General features: G+C 39.9%; 1 non-coding gene across 1 annotated transcript; it reads left to right on the top strand.

Annotated features, from left to right (window-relative positions):
• The first annotated feature begins 18,965 nt into the window (after nt 1–18,965).
• Nucleotides 18,966–19,072, top strand: LOC141645573 (small nucleolar RNA R71). The gene has a single exon (XR_012545052.1). It is a non-coding gene; the product is annotated as a small nucleolar RNA R71 (small nucleolar RNA).
• Nucleotides 19,073–19,320: the final 248 nt, after the last annotated feature.

Below are 19,320 nucleotides of genomic sequence, written 5' to 3'. Positions count from 1 at the left end.
AATTTCTCCCACTCTTTTTATCCCATTTATATTGTCTACGGTGTACCTCATATACTAATTGTAACACGCGTACTTCAAAATTATACGTATAACTTATCAAGCACAATATGTAGGACTATTACCGATAGGCATGGGCGAGGTCACTAAGGGCTTCGGTGTCGCAGCCGCTACGCCAAAGGCGAAAAAATCGGTTAGAATTTTGTGATTTGCTACACCAAAATTTACTACTTTCACACTAATTATCTATACACTTTACCTTGAGTATATATTTTGCTACACCGAAATCAAAATCCCGGACTCGCCACTGCCGATAGGGGTGAGCAAAATCATATACCCGCGAGAGTATACCATTTTAAAAATCCCAAAAATCATTATACAGATCCGATACGATTTAACTGTATCTACAGTTTTTTAGTATCTGGAAAAACTGTGTATACGGAATTCGTATATACGGATACAGTTTTGTGACAAATGTTCAATTAAACATTGTAATTATTCGAGAGCTAATAATTACCTCTAACATGATCACTTATGATGCAGGGCTAATTTTTGTTTATCGACATAAGTCAGTAAAATAAGTCATAAAAAACATTAGAAGAATGGGAGTTGGAAGAGGAACTTTGCATTTTTTTTAACTTTCTTTATACATAAACTTCAAACCGTGTCAGAAACCATATATATAGTTTTGTTTTTGCCCAACCAGGATACAATACTGTTTTAATATACAGATTTCTGATATCGTATATACGGAATCCGTAAACTCAAACCGAATATCGTATCGTATCCGTATTATAAAATTGTATCGTGTATTTTTGCTCACCCCTAGTTACCAATTTAGGATCGAAGCGTATTGGACTTAATATAATGTACCAAAATTTGACAATGTTCGCCTACTCACATTTTAGGCATGTAACTGTAATGATCTGAGCTGGCTCGTAGAACCCTCGGAATCAGCTCGGCTTGAAATCGGTCAAAACTCATTCCGAACTGATTTTGAGCCTAGGTGGACCAAAATCGAGCTTAGTAGCGCTCCAATCGGAAGCTCGTTTAGGCTCATTTTATTTCTTATTATTATATAATTTTGACATTTTACAAATGTTATTTTTGTTCTTAATAAAATATTATTTTAGTATTTATGATTATATTTTTTTTAATACTTGCATTTTTCTTAAAACATATTTATTTTTGATTTGATTTAGAAGTTAATGAAAATTATTATTTAACTGTACTCGAGTTAAGTTCAAGCCTCATCTGAGCCGATTTCAAACTTTAATTTTCTAAGCTCAGAAAATTCTGAACTGATTCCAAGCCCACGCGAGCTCAAGCTCAAATCGGCTCGGTTATGCCCAACTCACATTAAGTTCACAACGACCATGTTTTTTTTACAATTGGAAAGCATAGGTCTATTACAAGTTAATAGCTCTTTTAGCTAACATATGAGCTATTATATTATAATTTCTAGGAACATAACAAAATGAAATACAATGAAAGTTACCAACAATCTTAGTAATATCTTCGATAATAATTTTTGTTCCATGATTATTGCAATTCAATTTGATTTTAAGGAGCGAGTAACACTTGTAACACTTGTAACATTTGATTTTAAGGAGAGGGAGTAAAATGAGACGGAAATTAAGGAGCAAAGCGGGTTGAGACGAGTTTGATTATAATCAAAAGATTGTAGACACCTCGGTTCTGCACCTCCCGTCAAACACCCAGTGATGATTGGGCCGCATGTTTAGCATATGTCGCGATTTTATGACATTTCGTAAATCGGTTAATAAAAGGTAACTCGTACACTTGTGTCTACCCCTTGATTGTCATTTAACTGTCATTACGGTCGTTTTGGCAGTAATTAGAGTACATTTGGAGTCTGGGTCAAAAATCGTTTCCATTTTCTAAAATCCCCAATCCCGAGTCAAAAAGCAATGTGTTTGTCTACCTAAGGTTAGGATGTCATAAAATGTTACGAGTATATCTCATTTTGAGTCTCATGTTACGTCTTTAAGCTAAATTTAAGTTTACATTGCAAAATGTGCATTTCATTTAGCTAAAATGACAATCCGACCTTTAAGCCCATTTTACGAGGTGATCACAACTTTTTTGGGTCTGCCCTATTTCACATAAAGTTCTATATCTTTCTCTTAGCTTTCAACGCCACAGAAATCACCTTAATCCGAGTCTTGTAGAGAAAGTTATGACTAAAATATGACAGGCTGTCAAAACGCGCTTTCTTGCGCAGAAGGAAACTACCCGAGAGAGGACGCACCTAGAGATGGCAATCCGGGCCGGGCTAAGGCGGGCGGCACGGGCACAGCATGAGTTCGGCACAGGTACGACACGACATGGATGAACAATATTAACGGCACGGGCACGACACGAACGGGTGGGAGGCAGTCGCGACTGCGTTTTTTGGGAATCCCCGTGCCCAGGCACGACACGACCCAAGCACGGAAGGTCTGGCACGAACCAGGCACGATGGGCCTGGCACGGCACGACTCGAGATTTGGTCCGTTTCTATTACTTAATTAAATTCCTTTTTTTTAAATTCATTTTTTAATTATTTAATTAAATCTAGTACATTAAAAATACAAGTAATCAACTAATCAAGAGATCAAGTACATTAATATTTAATAAAATATATATATTTAAATCATTAATATTCATTATTTATATAAATCGAAAAGAATTTAGTAAAAAAATACTAAGGCTATTGGGCCGGCCCACGTGCCAGGTTCGATTAGCCCATGGGCTAGGCACGGCCCGAGCACGAAACTGGGCACGGCGGTTTGGGTGAGTGGGCCGGGCACGGCACGACACGGCCAACCCAATATCCGTGCCTGGGCTGGGCCATTTTGGGGGGAAGGCACTTCGGGCCGGCCCAGCACGACCAATGTCAACTCTACGCACCAGGTGGTGCGCCTTTTTTGTGGGACGCAGCACCTACTGCGCCTTTTCTCAAGGGCTTATTTCGGTCCAAGTTTCCGTGTTTCAACCTAAGTCGGTTATTTCATTTCCTAATTTCGTCATACCTCTATCCTAAACCTCTACCTCGTGATTAGTATAAATAGAGGCCTTCGCCTCACATATTTCTCACGCGAGTGTCCGCCTTTCTCATTTCCCTTTTCATTCTAAGACCGCGCTCTTACTTTTCGACACCTACGTGCTTGCTCTACGCGACCACGTTAGCTTAGATCATTCTGAGTATCAGTCACGTTGCATAGACCGCCTATTTGACCACTACACTTTAATCAATTCAATCAATTTGTTCTAAATCCTCTTAAGAGGGCACTTTCATATTACATCGAGTCGAGCAATCACTAAACGACAACTTTGTTAATCTCGCTTCGTCAAACATGGAAGTCCGAGGGTGTAAATCCCAATTTTCTTTATTTTATTTTATTTTGGATTAATTAATGTACGAATCTATATCACAAGTATGCTCAAAACCATTTTCGAAATCATCCTTTCAAACCTAATTTTCAAAACAGTAGCAAAAGACGACCTAGAAGAAACGCATTAGCAGATGCGCCTTCTGGAATAGTCGCAGCATTTGCTGCGCCTCTTCCAGAGGTTGTTTCTCTGCTCCTGCTCTTCTTCTTCTTCCTCGAGTATCTATTTCCTTGTTTTTCTTTCGTTTTCTTTCTTTATTCTTTCAATTCTCATATTTCCAGTTTATAAGATTTGTTTTTATGAATCCTTTTCAATAATTTCCGACTTAAATCCCTTGTAACTAATATTTACGGGTTTTCGTCACGAATTCAAAACCGGATTTTAGAGACTCGATTCATTCATTTTAAGTCCATAGAATTGTCTTTTGTACATATTCCTCTTTATTTTTCAGATTTTGTTCTCTTTTGCTTTCAACCGTCTCTTATTCAGGTTTTGTATATAAATCGATTCCGACCTCGTAAAATAACCATAACTTGTAATGTTTCATTTTCATTCATCTTTATCGCTTTATGACGGTTCAATATGCATGTAATACGATTAAATCACTTTTACTCGAGTTATATATCAATAATCAACATTAACTAACCAACGAACGATAACGATTTAACGAGTCTGATTTTCACAGTCAGAACCTAACTCAAGAACTGACGCACAGTCTGATGCGCCTCTTCTAAGGGACGCAACAGATGTTGTGCCTGTTCTGAGGTGGTTTCTGCCTCTGAACTCATCTCGTTCAGACGTAGCTTTGGTTTTAGTTTTTACTTAGACTATTATTTTGTATTATCACTTATAATCCGACATATTTTCGTATTTTAATTTATTTTCCTTTTTTTATTTTATTTTCTTTTCAATCTTTCCTTTTGAGCGTACTTATGACGTAAATTCAAATTATCCATTATAATTCGATTGTAATTTATCAATTGTAATTTATTCCTTTATTTCATATTGCTCTTTTATGATTCTTTTGTATGCTTTCTCACATGTAAATGAATCTAATTCCAACTTCGACCCAATTAATTGCTAAATCGTTTGTTCACCGACTTAGTTAAAATCACGTGTTAGGTTTAATCCATGTTTGTTGCATCTCATGCATACAATTGATAACATATTTACTATAAACAACTTCCCTTGTCATTAGTAGAGACCGCTATCGAGGCGGGCGGGATTAGGTGTTCAAATAATCGAGCTTCCTAATACGTACCCTCAGCCTTTACTCAAGATCTCTGTGAACATCCGTGTTTATTGAAATCACGAGAGTCATTCTAGACATAGAATGCTAAGGGTAACAAATTTCTTAGTGTTCATGTCACTACTTTGTATCTTGACATGGCACTAGGTATTCGTATGGTTCCAATTTCCCATAAAATTGATGGCGACTCCACAAATGCAGGCTTGTCAAACTATTCAGCGGTTTCAATGCCTTTCAAATCGGTAATGGCCCATGACGTGCTTTGGCTCGCGCCGGTGTTATGTGGGAAAAGGGTCGCCGCCTTGAAACCAACGTGCGGGTGCGCACAGCGCGGATGACTGTGTCCACAAAGGTGCACAAGTCAAGCAACCAAAATCCCAAGTCAACATTTGATTTTACCAAAATCAGACACATCCTCTGCTACTTCATCTTCATCATCACCATATGGCATCATCAAATTCACCTTCATCACCATCCTCTGCCTACACCATCATCTCGTCTTCTCTGAAACCATGTCGATTTGTGGTGCCGAACCCGACTCCGCTGCACAATCAACCGTGCTCTTCAATTGCTACCACCACATCAGACTTGATGCCCTAACTGCAATTGAACCCGGGTCCGATTCTTCTTTGTCATCGCTCCACCACCCTACATCAATTCGTACCACCAGGTTTGTGTTAGCACCAACAGCAGCTCGACATTGCCACCATCTCCAATCGACCATGGCAGCAGCAACAACACCAACGAACCACCCCGCACCACCATTTTATCACAAATAAACCACCATCTTCTCCTCTCCACGCCGACAATCATAAACCCATCATCAACCAAGTTCATTAATTCCCACCAAAATCACCACCAAGTTCATCAAACATCACCAATTCACATCACCATATTCACCCATCAGCAACTCAAACAAGCCCAATTCAGTTTCGTTTTCGGCGTTCACCATAGATTGACCATCCTCTGATCCCGTTCATCATCACCATACCACACCAGCAGCCGCGAGAACCACCACCATTTGAGTCATCTTTTCTTGCTCCGTCCCCGCCAACTACAACAAGCTCCATTATCACCATTTGTTCTCTGACCGGCTGCCGCCCTCCTACCCGGCTCCCAATACATGCAAATGCTTGCCTTTTTCTTCATATCTCGGTGCCGGCATAGGCACCGATGGGTGCCCAACCGGCACGCAACACCACAATCACCTTCTCGTATCAACAATTGTTACTCTCTGCCGGTTGTCCTTCTGCCGCCTCACCGACTCCCCCCCACACCCATGTCAATTCCCTCCTCTTGCTTTCATGTACTCGGTGTTGTCGCCTGTCATGGCCGGTGGTGGACCGGCTACCACCTCATTTTGTTGCGTTTTGCCTTAGTCGTGTTCCCCTTTTTCCTTTTGACTTTGTTTTCGTTAAAAACAAGAACTCCCTCTTTGTTTTATTTGGCACCAATTCTCATTGAAGTCGGACACTTTTCGTCACAAGCTGAAGACAGGCTAAATGTCGCCATTTCAACGACAAAATGTGACCATTTTAATGACAAATTATAATAGCTTAGGAAATTGTTCTGGTAACTTTTTAGGTAAAATGGTTACATTTTCGTCTTAAATATGTCACATTTTACCCCGTCTTCAGCTTGTGACGAAACATACCTGTCACAAGCAAGACGCTTTGTTTATTTGGAGTTTAGGATTATTATTGTTATTATTATTGTTATTGTTATTGTAACATTCCGTTTGGTGGTTGATCTTGCTTGGTGGATATTTTTGATGTTGGATTTGATAGTGGACAATATGTAGTGAGACGAAGCTAGCGACGTTGGTGGATGATATTTGGAAGTGTATGGAGTTAATGTCGACAGACTATAATGTGATGGATACGATATCGTGAGTCATGTTTGGGAGGTAGACATAGTTGGTGGAGTTGGTGTTAAGAGTTCATGTTTTATAGGTTGGGGTTTCGTTTTGAGTTCTTAGTTGCGTTGTTGTGTCTTGGTCGAGTTAGTATGTTTGTTTTGAGTATGGGTTGAACTTCGGGGACGAAGTTCTTTTTAAGGAGGGAAGACTGTAATACTACGGTTTTCCATGTCTATGGGTACTCTATCGAGTAAGTGTGTTTTTACGCAAAATAGTAGACTGCCTGTTGGGTACTCGATCGAGTACGTGTGACACTCGATCGAGTAAGGGGCACTCGATCGAGTAAGTGAGTCTTACGGGTTATTTTAGCCTGGTTTTGTTAATAACGCGTGATTAGTATAAAAGGTTTTCGTCATTCTTCCTTAATCACTTTTACACTTTTCTAAAACCTTTCAAAAGGAAAAGGAGTTACGTAGTTCTCTTCCATCGCATTATTAGCAAATCCCAAGGCATAGGGTCATCGGATTGTCTTGTTCTTTACGCCGTTGAGATCGTCGTGTCAAGCGTAAGCTTCTTATATAATTTTTATAATATTTCGTTAAGTTTGTTTAAAACCCTAATTGGGTAGTTTTGGGGGTTTTGGGTGTATTATGATGATTAGGTGGTGATTATGTGAATATGTGTTATAGGAGGAGGATTCGTAGAGGAACAGTATTGATTAGCTGTTGTGACGGTCTGTGATTGCTATTCCAGGTAGGGTTTCCCTACTCAGTATTGATTACATGGTTGTGTTGGTAATTATCTGTTGTTGTTATTGTATATCATATTGGATTCTGATTTGGTGATTGTTGGTAGTGTAATGTGATTATCGTATAACTGTCTATGGTTCTCGAGGTGCGTCCTCGACTAAGTGGAGTCACTTGCGGGAGTGACTTCACGCCCTTGATTCGCCTTCTGTGGAACCCGCCACAGAAGGGATGTGCACATTAAGGAACATGAGTTTATCGCTCGAATGAGATGAGCGGGGCTTAGGTGGGAACGGCTGCGGTCCCTCACTGGCGGTGTGGAATACTTGTTGCGATGAGTATTCTGGCAGGGCTATACACTTTAGTGCGTAGTGAGGTGTGTGGTGAGGTGATGGAGTTTGGGTTGATTGAATTGGTTGTGGTATTGTTTTATTGCAGTTGTTTGTTGACCCCGTTTAAATGTTTTAAAAACTATGGTGATCCATTCGGGGGTGGTGAGCAGTTGTCTAGCAGGTATACTATGGATGCGCATGGGATTAGCTGGGGATGGAGTTGCCATGTGTCTGATAGTAGTCTTTCGCTGTGTTGTTTTTATACTTTTGCTACTTCAGTTGTAGTTTGGTTGTAGAACAGTTGTACTTTACTTTACAGTTGGTTTTGTTATGTAATCACTTAAACTTATTTATTAAAGTACGTTCTTTTATAGTCTATTTGATATAAATTTCCTCGGGTAACCGAGATGGTAGCATTCTCATGCTTTAAGTGGTCCTGGTAAGGCACTTGGAGTATGGGGTGTTATTGTTATTGTTATTGTTATTGTTATTGTTATTGTTATTGTTATTGTTATTGTTATTGTTATTGTTATTGTTATTGTTATTGTTATTGTTATTGTTATTGTTATTGTTATATTGTTATTGTTATTGTTATTGTTGTTATTGTTATTGTTGTTGTTGTTATTGTTATTGTTGTTATTATTATTAGTAGTATTAGTATTAGTATTATGGCTAGACTAGTAATTAGAAGACTCTCCTCGTATAATACACACACTCTCTTATTATTCTAGACTCAAATTAGATAGACACACTCACACATATTAGATATTTAGTCTCTCTTAGTTTTTAGAAAAGAATCCTAGCTAGATTATTTTCCTCTCTTATTCTCTCCTTAATTAAAGTTATAATCTTTCTTCAATATTAGTTTAATTACTCTCTAGTTTAGTTAAGATCTACAATTTCTCAATAGTTTACATTTAGTAATGGGTTATAATTTGAAGACAAGAAGATATTTATCTTCCTTATTTCAATCCAAGTTTGCTCCTTTAATTAATGTCGGTACAATTTCTCTCTTATTTACATCTCCTTTCATTTGTTTACATCTTTTACCTTGTTTAATTGTTGTTTATTCAAATTTATCTTGTTGTTTGTCTTTGCTTACATGTTGTCTCATCTAATTGTTGATTCCTCACCCATAAACATGTGTGAGTAATCTTATCTAGGGTTTAGGGAGATATTGGGTAATTAAAGGGGATGAATTTGGGTTATCAACACTTTGATTAGGTGATTAATTGGTTTTTACTCTCATGCATATGAAGTGTTTGTTGAATTATTTAAATAAAAGTTTGAATTTTCTTTGACATGTTTGGCCTATCTTGGTCCTTATGCTATTGGATGGTCTTTATGCCATGTTTGGAATGAGTTTGTGTTAACTAAGTGATAACTTGTTAATGAACTTAAGGCGACTTAGAAGTTAGGCCTAAATCCTTGACCATTATTTCTTCCTCTATTTACCCTAGTGAACCCAATACCCTAGCTTTCCCTTCATTGATTTGAAACAACTTCATTTAGTTTAATTTTATTTCTTGTTTGCATCTTAGTTTACAATTAACCAACCTCATTCATTTGTTAGACTGAATTAAGACTCTGAGGTTGGGTGTTGTGGTGATGGTGTTGATGTGGTTGTGCTGTGGCAGTTGTGGTGTTGTGACAGCTGTGATGCTGTGTGTGTGATTGTGGTGGAGTCACTTGCGGGAGTGGCTTCACACCCTAGTTCGCCCTCCGTGGAACCCGTCACGGGAGGGGATGTGCACATTAAGGGACATGGATTGTTGTCGCTCATTGATGATCTGGACTAGGTGGGATGGGCTGCGGTCACCCACTAGCGGCGAGGATTACCTGTTGCGATGGGTAATCTGGCAGGGCTACACCCTTTGGGGTGTAGTCGGTTACTATGCGAGATCGAGAGACTGGGTTAGAGAATGTTTAGCTGTTTACATTGTTGGCCTGTCTTACATTTGATTAGTCAGTACTGACCCCGTGTTGTTTTGTGGTATATGCGGTGATCCATTCGGGGATGGTGAGCAGTTGGCTTAGCAGGTACTGTTGATTGTGGCTGCTAGGATTGGAGGGATCGAGTCATCACGCTACCAGTTTATAGATGCAGTGTCATGAGTGTTGTAGTGGTGTCCTTGTTGTAAAGAGAGTTTGTTTTAAGTTATATTGTATGAGATATAATAATAATTACAATTGTTCTTTTATTGTCTAATTTGAACTACCTCCTCGGGAAACCGAGATGGTGACACTGTCATACACTGGGATGGTCCTTGGTAAGGCGTTCTGGTGTGCGGGGGTGTTACAGGTACTCAGAAGGATCCGATCTTACGTGGTCGAAAGTTCAAGCACGTAGACGCCAAAAAGTAAGAACGTGGTCTAGAATGCAAAGGGAGAAGAGAAGGGCGGACACTCGCGTGAGAAATATGAGGAGCGAAGGCTCCTATTTATACTAATCACGTGGAGGAATTAGGGTTTTCGGAGAAACTTTGGAAGTGAATCTCGAAAATATATGAAAATATATGAAAAAATACGAAAAAATACGCAGAAAAGGACTTGGGAAGAGGCGCAGAAGACACTGCGTCTCTTGGAAGAGGCGCAGCACCTGCTGTGTCTGTTCCCAGGTGGTTTCCTCCTGCGGAAGAAAGATTTCCGTGTTTAGTTTATGGAATAACGGAATAATCTTATTTTCCTTAATATTTTGTATAAATATTACGGGAAATCCTTTACCAAAGATTAAAAGATTGTGAAATATGGAATAGAAATATCCGGAACATTCCAGAACATTCTGACTCGGGATTTAGCGGTTATCAGAAAATGGAGACGGTTTTAGGCCCGGACTCCAAATGTACTCTAATTACTGTCAAAACGACCGTATCGGCGCGTAGATGACAATTAAGAGGTAGACATAAGTATTTGAGCAATCACTTGATGATAAACTTATGAACTGTCACAAATCGTTCCGCGTACCAAACATGCGGCCCAATCATCACCGGGTGGTTTGCGGGAGGTGCAGAAATGAGGTATCTACAGAGCCCCCACTTTGACTGAGGCTTGGACAAGGCCAAAGTCAAAGTATAGCCATCAGGTCAATCGAAGATTACAACCTGACGACTATGGCGACGCGAGGCGGCTCAAGGGGTCTGAGCCAAGGACCTGTCGTCGGGAACATTTTAGAGTCTGTCGACTATTGGGGAGGGTCGTTTAAAGTCCATTAGACTACGTAAGGAGGCTCGCTAGCCATAAGAAGAGACCATACCTGAGACTTCTTTCTCGAGATGCTTCCGGAGGTGCATAGGAGCTAAAGGTAAGCGTATGAGCTAAGGGATAAGCGTAAGAGCTAAAGGATAAGACCTAAAAGATAAGTAAGGATTGTGCTAGGGTGTGGGATCCCAAAGGAAAGTATCAATGGGAAGGAGGCCCAAATATAATTTCAACCTGAGGGGTAACTAAGGCTTGAGTGTAAGAACTCTACCGGTCTGGGAACCTCTGGAGAACGACACCTTTATCGTACTCCGCGGGGAAACAAGAAATATCGTGAGTAGCAGGACACAGGCGGGAACTGCTGGGAGAAATCTGCTTCGGTCGTCTTCAAACAAACTTCAGAAGAACTCGAGAAAGACGATTGTATGTCGTGAACTCTCGCTGGGGAAACCTTATCAGGAACTTATCTCCATGTCTCGAGAGGGATTGTCTATCTGCTTACTCTCGCTGGGGGAAATATAATGAAGGCGTGTCGAAACACCTGTCGGGGAATACTTGCTCGTTGTGACAAGCAAGGTCTTGGAAGCGATAAATAATGTATGATAGTCTGCAGTTGGTGATCGGTCCGTTTCGTGTTCACAATTAAAGGTGTGGTCGTTGGGTCACGTCCGAATCAAAACACAATTTATAGCTTCACAAACAACTCTACAATTAGTAAAGAGGCAAGTAAAGGTCGGATCCCAAGGGACGGGTATTGAAATGAGATTTCTATTGAAACTAGTGGTGTCTTGGGGGTGTCACAAATTGGGTTGAAGTAGAAGGTCACTAACTAAAATAGCAATGAAAATAAACTAGCAAGATGAATTAAAAGGGGTGTAAACAATTGATTAAAAAGCACTAGGGTGTCATGGGATCATAGGGGAATCATGGGAATTGATCATACAAACATGTTCTCAAATTATAAGCAAGCAATTATTATTGTGATGGATTGAGTTGGGTTATATCTTACAATCCTAGGAAAGTTTGGGTCCCAGAGCCGAATCGATTAGATTGTACAACACCTACAAGTCGACTTAATCTTCCCTACTCAACAACATGCATGGTCTAATGAGACTCGAGTTGGGTTATGTCTTACAAGTCTCATTGAAAAGATAGGAGATGGTAGTAAATGCAAGGATTCATAGGCTTAGCATTTCATCAAATATAACATGTGCATAAGTTGAGATCAAAACAAGCAAGCAAATAAAACATGAAAGCATATTAATTTAAGCACGAATCATTCCCCATGTTGATTTCCCCTAATCACCCATTAACCCTAGCTAATAGACTACTCACTCATTATCATGTTGATCATGCTAGCAAGGTTGTCAATCATACCAACAAAATGAAACATGATGAATAAATAAAAGTAATTAACAATAATTAAAAAGGGATTAAGAGAATTATACCTACTAATGATTCCAATAATAAAGCAAAGATAAAAGAAGTACTTGAATGCTTGATTGAGAGGTTGTCAATCTCCCAATAATAACCTAAATAATCTTCAATTACCCAAAATAAAGGATGAACAAAAGAGAGATTAAGGAAATAAAACTTGTATTAGAACTTGATTAATTGTTGATTACAAAACTAAAGAGAGATTTGATTGGTATTAACTACTCTAATTGATGATAAGAAGAACATGCTCTTCTAATTAGACTAATGGGGCATTTATAACGGAAATTAGGGGGATGCATTAGGGTTAACTAAGGGCTAAACTAGTAATTACACTTTTTAGATTGAGCAGGGAGGAGCCGGTATTTTCCGAAGGAAGGGCTTCTTTCTTCGTAGCTTGGAGAAGAGGAAATCGCGCTGTAGAGGAATCCGGGCGGATTAGGGTTGGGACGGGCGGATTCTGGCGATGGAATCCGAGCGGATTCAAGAGAATCCGGGCGGATTGTGGTTATGGAACCCGGGCGTCTTGGTGGAAAACCGCACGGATTGTGCAGGTGAAGGACGGCCGGATTGTAGACAATCCGCACGGATTGTGCCTCAGCAAGGCTTCTTCTTCTTTTCTTCCCTTTTCTTCATAAATTCCTTGGGGATTTCCTTGGGGACTCAAGGATCCTTTCTCAACATTGCTCATCTACTATCGTATGTATAAAGGCCTTCTAATCTTGTCTCTCCTTGATGCTTGGTCATTGAATTCGATCAATTTAGTCTTGTTTTGCCATGAAAATGCAAGATTCTTACTCCTTTCCTACCAAGGGATCAAAATCTCAAAGAATATGCAAGACAAAGAACTAAAGATAATAAATGACCTAAATATGCACTAAAAAGCATGGGAACAAGGCTAATTCGGGGGCTAAATATGCGCTAATTATGGTCACATCAAATATCCCCAAACCGAACCTTTGCTCGTCCCGAGTAAAGAGGTGACAAAGTCTAGGACCATTATTTAAACTAACCTAATAGCATATCCGATATGAGACAATTAGCGGGTCTCACTCCGCCCCTTCAACTCACAATAAGACAACCATGAGGTAGGATGCCTTCTTGCAAGGCAACGTGGGTCTTGCCAAAATGGCGACACATCCAAACATTAAGCACACAAAATCACATAATGGATGCATCTACAAAAGGAATAGCCACTTCCTCATCAAGTGGCGGAGGCACTAAAGAGGAATAAATTTAAGAGCATGTAATCCTTCACAAATACTAGTTCAACAAATTACTAAGGCTAAGAGGATGGCACTAAATCACCTCCAAATGGTGTTAAACTAGACTACTTTCGTCATCAATTTCCAAATGCTTTCGTCAAGAGCGATCGGATGGTGGTGGAATGATGATCCCTATGATGCTAGTAGCATATGACATGACAAGTCTCGAATTCTCTACAAAAGTGAAGGTCATGGATCGTCCCAAGCTCGACCAAGTGGCTTGACAAAAAGGCTTTTTGGGAATGAAATGCTCAAATCTTTATACACAATGGGTGGATATGACTAGTATTCAAAATTGTCCTCATTTTACTTTCACATTTCAAAAATTTAAGATGGGGTTTGTCCCTTCCGGGCTAGTGTCCTTTGCTTTCGCCAATCGCTTATTAGGCAACCGGTTAACCTCTAGACAATGGCTTTTCGGGGTGATAGTCACTCTGTCTCTGGGCGGCCGAATTCACAACCGTGTGGGGGCCCAATTCAATGGATCCCGCACCAAAGCACATCGAAGTGGTACGCCTCCATCAAAACAACTAAAATTTCTCAACATTCAACAATTCATAACATTTGAGGTTTCCTTGGCATTAGATTACTTCCACATGACAAAATTCCTTGAAATGAGCACTTCAAGCTTATTGATAGAAAATATTTTTGGGTTGCTTTACCACAAGGTCAATCAAGGTCACCTAGACAAGTTAACCAAGTCCACATCGCATCACGGGGTTGGATAGGTGACTCACATGCAAACCCTTGACTAGGCCTTGGGTCATGGGTCAAAAGACACTAGTATGACACTATCTAGGGTGTTTTACAACCATTCTAGTAGGCAAAGTCTTAAGTTGAACAAGTATTTGTAATGGCTTAGTTGCTCTTGTCAAAGTTCCTAATTAGGCATTTTTCAAAACATTTCTAACATGCAACTGCATGCCATGATGCAACTAATATAAACATCCTAATGCAAGTGATTCTATCAACTAATATGATATATAAACTACATGCAAGTCCTAAGTTCACATTGTTATACCGCATCAATCAAAATAAAGCCACATAGTCATTAACATAAAGAGGAAAAAGGAGATTGGAAAGATCATACCATGCGGTCTTCATTATCCTCATGTCTCGGATGTGGCGTAGTCAATCAATGTGAACAAGGATAGAACAAACACAATATATACAAAACAATATATACACAAGACTACAAAGGGAAATAAACATGCTTTTGGGTTTTTTAATTTTCAAATTTTTATAATTTTCGAAATTTTTCAATTTTTTTTGGATTTTTTGAATAAGAGTTAAATGTTAGAATTCCCATCCCCACACTAATATGGGCATTGTCCTCAATGGCCAAAATGATGGAAATTATGCAAAGATGATGCATAATTTCTATACTAAATGCAATCTATACTAAGCTACACTACATGATGCATGGTTTTTGTTATGACGGAGAGGATAATTTAGATTACCTCCCTTTGTGTATGCATTAACTTCCCCAAACCGAGTTAGACACTATTGCTAATGTCCAAGGATGTGTGTAGTTCATGCACACACTATGCAATGCATGAAACTAATTTTGTCATTTTGGATTTTGAAAATGGGAACAATAAAATGAGAACACCTCAATGGTACCGAGGTGTGAGTCCTCTATGGTGCTAGGACTACTCCAACAATGATCAAGAAAATAATTAAAACAAAGAGAGAAATAGACAAACCATGAGAGGGTAGGAGCCTCCAAGGCTTGCTAATCTTCCATCATATCATCACCATTATCACTTTCCTCATTAGAAGTGGTCTTAATGCCACTTCCCTCTTCATTTGCCTCTTCATCTTGCTCATCATCCTTTTCTCCTTCTTCACTTGCTTCCTCATCAATGTTATCATCAACTTCTTCATTACCAACAACCTCATTGTCACCCGAAACGACCCTAGATGCACCCGGAAATAGGACTTCTCTATCCGCCCAACTAGGCAAAGGACAAGATGGGTCAAGTAGTCCTTACCTAGCTAAGTGTAGGAGGGGTGGATATTGAGCCAAGTAAGCATTTTTCCGATCCTCAAAGGCTTGCTTGTGCATTGCTTGCATGAGAAGAGTCAAATAATCATTTCTAGCTTCAACTCCTTCCGGCTTGAACTCTTGATACTCAAAGGAGTAAGGTGGTATGACAATGGAAGAGGAGGGCATTTCAAGTTCACCCTTTTGTTGTTGCACTTCCAAGTTTGGTGTTGCTACCACCATAGCCAATGCTTTCTTTGCTTGAAGAGCCTTTTGCCTTTGTGAAAGTGTCTTTGGTGCCTTTGTTGCCTTTGTTGCCCCCTTAGTCCTTGCCATTGATGAACTAACCAAGAAAATAATGAAAAATCTTCAATTTGTAGTGTACCCAAATCGATTTAAAGGTGAAAGGCTTTGCCTTTATGAATTCAAAAATCGACTCAAAGGTTGAAGATTTTGCTCTTGGTTTTGATTTTTATTGAAAAAGGAGTGATTGATTTGTTGTTAGAAGGATGATTTGATTTGATTTTGGTGAATGTTGTTGAGGGATTTTGTTTTTGTGATGGAGGGGATGAGGGTTTTGATGTTTTGAAGTAGTGTTATGAATGAATGAATGAATGAATGAAGGTGGGGGGGATTTTATAAAGACCGAAAAATTCGAACTGCAGGGGCAATCCGTGCGGTTTCTGCCCAATACGGGCGGATTCTGCACTTTCTGGGTTTGATAAAACTCGCCTAAAGACGGGCGTATTCAAGAGAAGACGCTTGGATTTGCTTGATACGGGACGGGCGGATTCTTCAGAAGACGGACGGATTTGAGTCCAGGAAATTTTTCTTGTTTTCCTCAGCAGAGAAGACGGGCGTCTTCTTTCCAGGACGGACGGATTTTCAGAGACGGGCGGTTTGCTGTTCAGGACGCTCGGATTCTCTTACAGTAAAAAATCTTTCAAAATTTCAGCTTATAGGGACGTGCGTCTTCAACCCAGTACGCTCGGATTCCATGAAGACGGGCGGATTCTCCTGAATCCGCTCGGATTCTACCCCTGTGTACCCGGATTCAGTTCCACCCGTGTACAATGCATATCCCTTATCAACCTTCTATTCTTCTTCATATCTCGTGTTCTTCATTGTGGGGGCACTACTAAGGCATGGATAGCCTAGGCAATTGCCATCCCCACACTAAGCGAAAGCACTACACATCAATTGAAATTATCAGTCCCTCCCTCACTTCTCTCTCAAACATGACAATTATCTTGATCAAAGTAAATAAAAATCCAAAGATGACAAAAATGAAATACAAGAATTGAAATGCGAGTTAGGGAGTTAGAAATATTTACAAATGGTGGTTTAGGGAGGACTCCACCAAACTCTCATTCTTGATGAGATGTCAAGGGGGCATGTTCAAGGTGTTGTTGATATTGCTCAACACCTTGAAAAAGTGATCAAAAGCTTGTTCATTATCATGGTAGAGGTCTTCAATAGACCTTGGCCCTTGTTGTCGGTCTTGATCGATGGCATTACCAATGTAGGGATTAAAAATCCCTTCAAATTCGTCGTCCCAAAGACCACAAACTTCATTAAGTTGATTATTGAAAATCTCTTGATTTGATGGAGACAACTCTCCCAAATTCTTCTCTTGGCCAATGAGGCCATTCTCTTCTTCTTTGGTTGATTTTGATGAGCTTTGCAAGCTCTCCTTGTCACAATTCACTTGCTCTTTGAATGGAGCATCTTCAATTTTTTTCTTCCATTGGAGTTCCGATTTCTTCCTCTCATCCTTTCGGCTATAATGATCAATCATGAAACATGGTTCATGCAAACGAGGAGCTCTCATAGTCTTGTCAAGATTAAAGGTTATGCTTTCATCTCCCACTTCTAGAGTGAGCTCACCATGTTTCACATCAATCACCGCACCCGCGGTGTGTAGGAAAGGTCTTCCTAGAATGATTGGAATGTTGGAATCTTCCTCCATATCAACAATGACAAAGTCCACCGGGATGAAAAACTTCCCAATTCGTATGGGGACATCTTCCCATATCCCTAATGGTGTCTTCGTCGATCTATCGGCCATTTGGAGTGTGATGTTGGTGCATTTAAGCTCTCCCATCCCCAACCTTTTACTCACCGAGTACGGCATGACACTCACACTAGCCCCTAGATCACATAAGGCTTTGTTGATCGTTGTGTCGCCAATGGTACACGGTATTGAGAAGCTTCCCGGATCCTTTAGTTTTGGAGGTGAACTCCCTTGAAGTATTGCACTACTCACCTTAGTGAAGGCGATAGTCTCAAGTTTCCGGATCGACTTCTTCTTTGTGAGGATATCTTTCATGTATTTCGCATAGGCCGGCACGTGATTGATTAATTCCGTGAAAGGAATTGAGACTTCCAAATTCTTCACAATTTCCATGAACTTTCCAAGTTGATCATCAAATTTGGGCTTGGCTTGACGACTTGGAAAAGGAAGTCTAATCACAATGGGCTCCTTCTCCTTGACCTTGTCTTCATTTTTCTTTGAACTTTCTTCTTTTGATGATTCTCCATCTTTGGAGTTTTGCACAATTTATTCCTTTTCACTAGCTTCCACAACTTCATTCTCAACTTGCTTCCTTGGTGCTTCATACCTTGTACCACTTCTTAAGTGTATGGCACTAACTGTTTCATGTCTAGGGGGATTACTTTGAGGTGGTAATTGCCCCTTTTGTCTTTGTGAGCTTGAAGATGCTAGTTGAGTCAATTGTGTTTCCAACATCTTGGTGTGAGCTAGGATGTTGTTGATGGTGGTTTCCTTTGCTTGGCTATCTTTTTGCATTTGAGTGAAAAATTCTTGTTGATTCTTTTGCATTTGGAGGACCGCTTTTTGTACATCAAAACCTTGGTCATTTTGGTGATTGTATGGATTTTGATTTTGGTAACCTTGGTTTTGATTGTAAAAGGGTCTTTGATTTTGGTTTCTCATGGGTGGTGGAGTGTATGTTGTTTGAGGGTTTTGAACATTTTGGCTTTTGTATGAGAGATTTGGATGGAATTTGGTGTTTTCATTGTAATAGTTGGAATAAGGGGTACCACTCTTGTATACTTGGAAAGCATTCACTTGTTCATTTGTTCCCCTACATTCACCTTGGTCATGTCCCAAAGTTCCACAATTCTCACATATCCCACTTGGGATTGATGAGGATGCCGTCATGGCATTAACATGATGCTTTGGTGATTTTGAGACTTCTTCAAGTCTAGCCATAGCTTTTTCAAACTTCAAATTGATTGTGTCGATATGAGCACTAAGTTGAGCACCCAATTGAGTAACGGAGTCCACTTCATGCTTTCCTCCTCTAGTAGCCTTGCGAGGTCTACTATATTGTGAGTTATGGACCGCCATTTCCTCAATCTTGTTCCATGTTTGATTGTCATCAACTTCGGTGAACATTCCATTTGATCCCATGTTGAGAATGTTCCTTGAATCCTCATATAGACCATTCCAAAATTGTTGTACCAAAAACCATTCGCTAAGTCCATGGTGAGGACATGAGCGACAAATTCCCTTGAACCGCTCCCAAGCTTCATACAAAGATTCTTCATCCCTTTGCTTAAAACCCGTAATTTGAGCTCTTAGCATGTTAGTCTTTTCCGGTGGGTAGAATTTTTTGTAGAAAGCTAGAGCTAACTTCTTCCAAGAATCTATTCCGAGGGTGGCCTTGTCAAGGCCCTTCAACCATTGCTTCGCGGTGCCGATTAGAGAAAAAGGAAATAATACCCATCTAATTTGGTCTTGAGTCACACCCGTTTGAGAGATTGCATCACAATAGTCGCAAAAGGTTTCCATATGAGAATGAGGGTCTTCACTAGGCATCCCCCCAAATTGGC

The sequence above is a fragment of the Silene latifolia genome, chromosome 2 (assembly GCF_048544455.1).
Source record: "Silene latifolia isolate original U9 population chromosome 2, ASM4854445v1, whole genome shotgun sequence".
In the NCBI taxonomy this organism is placed as follows: Eukaryota; Viridiplantae; Streptophyta; class Magnoliopsida; order Caryophyllales; family Caryophyllaceae; genus Silene; species Silene latifolia.
Note: the sequence above shows the minus strand (reverse complement) of the source record. Positions and strands in the feature narration are given on the sequence as shown.